We start from the raw sequence: 6,164 nt of genomic DNA, 5'->3' as shown, positions 1-6,164 counted from the left end.
AGGACCGACTTGATGGTTTAGTATCATGATTTCATCTTTTTTTCATTTTTCACGAAGGATTTACATCAACTCCGATCCTTTCTTTCAAGGATTCAATTATCAAAGATTTTCTAAATTTTTTCTCATGATACATCTCATTTTATAAACCATCATCAAAGTGATGTAAAATATCATGGCTTTTCCTTTTCTCATCCGATATAGTTTTCAACTTATCGATGATTTCTCAAAGCTCATTTTCTCTCAGGTGCATTTTTGCACCCACTGCCCAAATCATATAAAAGGGCATTTGCTTCGAGCTTTGTCGAATTTGACATGATAACCGTACTTATAAAACAATAATATAAAATATAAAGATTGAAATTTAAATGCATAATTTAAAAGCATAAATTAACTGCAGCAATTTAAAGAACATAAATAAAATTGGAGGCTTTGCCTACCACATGATCCGGGAGTCATAGAATACCATATTGATCAGTTTTAGCAAGGTTTGAGGAGACAGGGTCTACCATATTAACTTTTTCCTTTTATTCAAGGTCCGAGGAGACTTAATCTACCATTTTTGATCTTTTCTTTCATTTACGGAGGTAAAGCCTACCACGTGTTTCTCTGATCGTGAAGGCATAGCCTACCATACGATCAGTCGGAGAAGGCAGCGCCTATCATTCTGAAAAAGAAACCGAAAAAGAAACGGAGAAGTCCTAGTCTATCAATCCGAAACAATAATTAAATTTAAATAAATTAAGCATGTTGAAACACATAAATTTAAACATTACCTCGACTGGTCTAAGAGCTTTCGGATTGATAAGCCTCAGTTGGTTAGAACCTCGTGCTGATAACGTGTTGTAAATCATGAAATAATAATACAGACAACTGTATGTATTTGGCTCAGCTGAATATGTTTGGTATATGAAGAAGATCACGTAAGTTAGAGAATAAAGACTTGTCTCTCTTTCTTAATATTCTTATTACAAATGATCGTGAAGTGATCATTTATAGGGAGGTAAGTCGGTGAAACCAAACCGACATAATAGAAAAAGAAAAAACAAAAGGATAAACATTATCCTTGTATTGGATAATCATCTATTATCTAACATTATTGTGTTTTTGATTTGTTGCTTATTTGTCTTTGTTTCCCCTGTTTTCAAAAGAGAAGGGAGATCCACACTATCCACTGTCAGATTCCATGTCTGCTTCTTCACTGTCAGAAAGTGCTTATGTCACATAGATCTGATAGCCTGGGATGTCTCTTTTGATTGTGTACTTCTTCCTATCAACTCTGTAACCGGATGGTCCAGATTGGAGTCTAGCCACGAGTATTGGTCATGTAAGTCTAAAAGTATTTGTCGTAACTCATCGCAGAACTCTGGTGGATATACGTCTTTGGTATGCCAATGTGATGTTCATGAACAAAATATTCTTCGGTCAATTTTTCATTCGTCCATGCCATTTAAGACTGCCATTCCACTTGCCATTGCATGAAAGTTCGTTGCACTGAAAGCATTATCATCTTTGTAGTTTATTTGGATGCGTGCTTCAAATCTTTTTACACGAGTGAGCACATACTCTTGTTATTCTTGTAGTGTAATGATTGTGAAGGTGGCCAAATTCGATATTTTTCTTGTTTGTGTCCGAATATTCTCTTGCCACCACATCACAACATGGAATAACGTAAGCCATGTATGAAGCAACATGTAATGTGGCTTTCTTATTGTTAGGATGCATTTGTCCAAGTACTGGAATACCTGCACTTGCCAATAAGTATTTCAATAGTATAGAGGTTTGGTAACTGCCATAGTAGAAGATAAGCTTCCAAAGGAAAATTTCCATGATGAATTGGATTCATCTCTATTGTTGTGAGATAAGGATGAACTGGGTGGTATATATGGTAGCCCTAGGAGTGGTCCTTAGTCTACCCCGTATTTGTGGATGTAGAGTCTTAGGAAGCCATGGAGTGTACGTTTTGACTCTTTTGTAGATAAGAACATTGTCTAGTATTTTTTCTTTCATCCCTTGGGGTAAACATTATGATATTGGATCTTAAAGACTTATGTGATAGATTATCCGGACTGAGTGTATATATCATTGAGATGATTGTTGATATTTGTCGCTAAATTCTTGATAGGAAATCCGGGAGGAAATTTTCTTTCCCTTTGATATGCTTAACATCAAACTTCTATTGGAAGAACCAGTTTGCCAACCTAAGCAATTGGACCTACAATGAACCTTTTGTTTGAACTAAAACATCTTCGTGAATGAAGACATATCCATTTATTGATATATCATGGTTTATGGTTTTTGACCATGGTATAAGTCTGGTTTTAGAGTTTTTATATTATGTTTCGAGTTTGTTTAAAAGTATTTACAGGTCTAGGTGAATTTTGGAATATTTTGGAGATTATTGAGCTATTTGGAGCATTGAAAGAAATGATGCTTAAAAGACCAAGTTAGAGTCGATAATTGGAGATGGTGTTGATCGAAAATCACCTTTGTGTCGGTCGGCACCCATGGAGATCAAACAAACCGATGTCCTTTAATGATGTTTCAAGAAATTGTATCAGTGTCAAGAAGTTTCCAATAATTGCACAAAAGCCTGGCCGAGTTTTACTTATATTATGTTTTCTTATGCCATTTTTAGGAACACTTAATTTAGTTTTAGAGAGATTTGGAAAGACAAGTGAGAACTCATTCAAAGTCTTCTTTGAACTCCGGTTTAATTTCTATCTATGCAATTTATTCAGTTTTTATTATGTTTTCTACGATAATGTAAGAGTATCCTCCTTGTTATATTTAGGGACTTTTAGGATTGTAAAGGTTTTCTATTGATAGAATTGCTAGGATTATCTATTGATTTTTTCATCAGGACTGTTGTTAATGCTAGTTTCTAGAGTAATTAACTAGAATCCAGATTATAATATTTTAGGTAGAAACAATAGTGTTATTGATTACCTGAATTAAATCATGCATGAGCTAAATACCTATTCGCAAAGAGATTTGGGCTAGGAATTTAGTAAACAAATCGTATATAGAATTAAAGTTTGTATTAGTTTATTAATTCACAGAGAAATCTGAAATTCTAAAATCTAGACAGATAGTTTCTGCAGCTACAACTGATTAACTTTATCATTGTGATTCAGAGTTCTAGAATCGTTCATAATGAACCCTTAACATCTATTGATTGCGTTCTGAATGTCTGTTTGATTTTACTGGTAGTTCTGAATTTGTAGGGTAATTCAGATATTATATTTCATTCAAAATTCAATAAATATAATTTCACTTTTCCAAGTGAAACTGTTTGTTAATTCTGATAGAAAATCAAGTCAAAGTTCTCAAGAACCTCAGATTGAACTCCAAGAACAAAGCCGCAGATGCATCCCCAGAACCGGCCAGTTCCTTGGGAAATAGTTATTAGGTTTCTTCAAGGGGATGATAATGGTAAAAAAGTGGTTAATAATAAACAAGCTTATTGAAAATAAATAAATAATTAAGCTTATTGAAGCCATACATTAGTGAGTGCGTTTAGTTTACTCACTAGCTTGTGATGGTTTCTTTGAATGCACAGAGAACTTGATTTGTGATGTGGAATTCTATTTCTTTTAACAAGCATTCTTAATTCTAGGTTTATAATGTACAAGGAATGAAGATAGAAAAATGCATTGTTGGACCGAAACAATCATGTAATATTTTCTAATCAAACTAAACACTAATGTAAAGAAAACCAAGGAATATTTGATCATTGAAATTACAAACGTATGTTTCATATATATGACAGTGAACATCCCAAATAGCCAACTACTAAATCTCAATCGAAATTTAAATAAGAATACTAGATTCAAGACAAAGACACTGATGCAGTTAGTGAGTAATTGCTTGGGTTGAGTACAAGGGAGACATTATTGTTGTGAGGAAGTGTCGGAGGCATCTGTAGCAGTTGTGAAAAAAATTCTAAAGCAAGGGGATGAGTTGTTCTAAATTGTACAACCATCATCTCTAGTGTCTTTGAGTTTCTCAGCACCAATTCCAAGAACGAAGCCAGAGTTTGGATACTGCATTCTCACAACGCACCATCGAACCGATTCCCACTGAGGTAGGGAAGTTCTGCATATATTCTGATCTCCAGCATTGATCCAGATTCAAACCTCATAGACTCAAATAGTGGCCATCAAGACCGTAATCCTGTATAGAACACAGAAAAATTATCCCAGAGAAAACGAAATATCAGTCCTATATAGATTAGCCCATTAAAAAAGCAAATGGCATGGTGCTTGCAATGGTCCTACTCAGTTAGTATTAGTTTGCATGATCTTATTAACATACAAGAAAATGAAAAGAGGTTTCTAGTAAATACATCTATGCTGCCGCTGCACGTTGCCTTTGCTATTAGCTTCTTCAGCACATGTGAATTTTGTAGTAATCTTGTTATACCCGGAATAGCAGATCGAACAAACATTGTTTCAACAATCAAAGTTTGGACGTTGAACGTTGGGAAAAGAATACCACGTACCTCGGCCAGAGATAGAATCTAGCAATACGATGATAAAATTCAGACATGATCAAAAATATAAATCTCTACAGAATTAAAAAAAACCATAATACGAACTGTATTTTGTTACAAATTAGTTAACAAGTTGATGTTTTCAACGTGTGCGATGGTGCGCTTAGATATGCATTTGGGTTTTTAGGTTTATAAATAATAAAACCTTAATACGTCAAACAAACAGTTTTAGCCCTTAAATAGACAATACAATAATGAAACACACATAATACCTGAAGAAGGGTACTCCCAAAAGTAAGCCGCTCTACATTTTGCAACTGTTCTAGCATCTTTAGCACCAAGATTTGAACAAAATCAGCCACCGGGAGAAATTTTTTATGGATGCTAATTTCAAGACTAGCTTCGGTCACAGAGGAGACATCAACTAAAGTACATAGTTCCTTGGAGATTGTCAATTTCAAGTAATGTATCTGCGGCCCTATAATCTTAACATATGAACTCTGAAAACTCGACTTAATCTCAAATATCTCAGTGATTTACCCAGATCAAGACGCCGAGGTAAACACGACAGTAAATCAATTCCAAGATTTCAAGAGTTGGACAGCCAGAGAGAATATTAGCAATGGGTTCACCATAAGAGAAACTGCATGAATGCAGTGTCAACTTTCTTAGGGATATCCAAGACACTTCTGTGCATATCACAATCAAAGCAAGACTCACAGAGAGTTGCTCCAAGTAGGCACTAAGAAAGAAGAAATCTGGACATCTATAATTAAGGAAGGACACAGAGAGTTTATTCACGCTGCGGGACATAGCCAACTTGATCCAGCTATTAATCTCACCTGAAGTGACATAATAGGCGTTAGCAAGACAAAAACTCGTGATTTTCAGGGCCCTGTAAGATTTTAGGGTTTGGGTTATCACACGAGCCGTCGTTTCCACGCAATGAAAGGAGAGACAAGGTGTCTCGCACCAAACATGCCTCCATCGTCTCGACAAGATGGAAGTTTGTACGACGAGAATAGTGGGAATAAAGGAGAAAATATGGTGGAGGATCTTATCCGGCATAGAGCTGATGAAATCTCCACTCTCCTCTATTGATGAAGTCTCTCCTTTCAGCATATCCTAGTAATAGTATTTGTTTTCTATTAGGGTATGACTATTGACTAAGGGAATGAAAAGGAACATTCAATTCCTTATGTTTCCCATAAAAATACATCATTCATAAGGAATTAATTTTCATTTATATTCCTTATCATTCCTTTTTTTTAAGAGAATAACAAAGTAAAATTATTCCTCATTATTTTTGAGGAAGAACAATCATTCCCACCCCTGTACGAAACTACGCTAGGCGCTAGTCGGGGATAACCCCGGGCCTAGCAAGTTACCGAAAAATCAGGGAGTACTCGAATATTACGCGGGGATATTTTTCGTACCAAACCCACCATTTACGAATCAAAAAGAGACTGTTTAAAATTATATATAAAAAATTATATAATTATGTCTAAGAATTTGTATCATCATGTTTGAAATTAGCTAAATATATTATAAATATATTAAATTGTATTTAAAACTAGGTACCAAAAGTTTTAAATACAATTTAATATATTTATAATATATTTAGCTAATTTTAAACATGATGATACAAATTCTTAAACATAATTATATAATT

General features: G+C 34.5%; 1 pseudogene; it reads right to left on the bottom strand.

The window, feature by feature from the left end:
- Window positions 1-3,829: 3,829 nt before the first annotated feature.
- LOC106338237 lies at window positions 3,830-5,614 on the bottom strand (annotated as a pseudogene).
- Window positions 5,615-6,164: the final 550 nt, after the last annotated feature.

The sequence above is a fragment of the Brassica oleracea genome, chromosome C4 (assembly GCF_000695525.1).
Source record: "Brassica oleracea var. oleracea cultivar TO1000 chromosome C4, BOL, whole genome shotgun sequence".
NCBI classification, from domain to species: Eukaryota; Viridiplantae; Streptophyta; class Magnoliopsida; order Brassicales; family Brassicaceae; genus Brassica; species Brassica oleracea.
Note: the sequence above shows the minus strand (reverse complement) of the source record. Positions and strands in the feature narration are given on the sequence as shown.